Source organism: Desmodus rotundus, chromosome 2, assembly GCF_022682495.2.
Source record: "Desmodus rotundus isolate HL8 chromosome 2, HLdesRot8A.1, whole genome shotgun sequence".
Lineage (NCBI taxonomy): Eukaryota > Metazoa > Chordata > Mammalia > Chiroptera > Phyllostomidae > Desmodus > Desmodus rotundus.
This window is the reverse complement of record NC_071388.1, coordinates 152,595,119-152,596,069: the sequence shown is the minus strand read 5'-3', so window position 1 is coordinate 152,596,069 and position 951 is coordinate 152,595,119. Positions and strand designations below refer to the sequence as shown.

The 951-nt window shown below is 34.4% G+C and overlaps 1 non-coding gene across 1 annotated transcript; it reads right to left on the bottom strand.

The window, feature by feature from the left end:
- Positions 1-349: 349 nt before the first annotated feature.
- Positions 350-477, bottom strand: LOC112322313 (small nucleolar RNA SNORA25). The gene has a single exon (XR_002976629.2). It is a non-coding gene; the product is annotated as a small nucleolar RNA SNORA25 (small nucleolar RNA).
- Between the last annotated feature and the right edge of the window lie 474 nt (positions 478-951).

Sequence of the window (951 nt, the reverse complement as noted above, 5' to 3'; positions counted from 1 at the left end):
AGGTGTCATAGTAAGGAGAAGAAGAAGAAAGTATTTGTTAAAGTTTAGGTTATGATGTGAATTCCATTTATCCAGTTAAGATGGCTGATCCATGTTCTATCTATCCATTATTAGTATATATGACTCAGTGTGAGTAATTGATATATACACACACACATTTATATATACACACACATACATATATTGATATATATGTGTATAATATATATCAAGTGAGAGTAATTTATATATATACACAGATATATATACATACATATATTTCTCAATTATATATATATATATATGAAATTTTAGACACAATTTACTTTTCCAGATCACTAATCATTGATTATAATGAGTGAACAATCATGATTATATCTCCTCAAAATATTTAGTACCATTGAGTGACTATGGCAGCCTGTGTAGAACTTCAGAATTTGGTTATGGAATTAAGAGCTCCCGGTTTCACAGCCCTATAAGCCCTCTATGAAATGACCTATATATGTTTTAAATGGAACAGAAAGACACACAACCTCTAGATGACACAGGCGGGTTTCAAGAACCAGAAATTGTGACAATCACATCTGTAAATGCTGTGGAATGGAGTCCGCATTAGTGGGTGTAGTTCTGCTTGATATCTGCATTCTTGAGTGTTCTTCCACATCCAATTTATCCAATTTTCTACAGAAACAAATTTGGTCCTTCAGAAGGACACGTATAGGAAGTATTGTTTCTTTCATTTCAAATCTATATTTAGAGACAAATTATAGCTCTTGATGCTGTGGTTTAGTAAAGCTGCTATTTGGGGAGCATGTGTGTTACTTCTATAATGGGTATAAAAATAAGGTGACCCAGGTATGGAGACTAGCTTTATGCTACTTGCTAGCTTTTGGGGGGCTGCTTCAGATTGGTCCCTGGGGTGTATGGAGATAACTAAGCAACATACATTGGGGCTTCAGCTCTGGTTTAGCG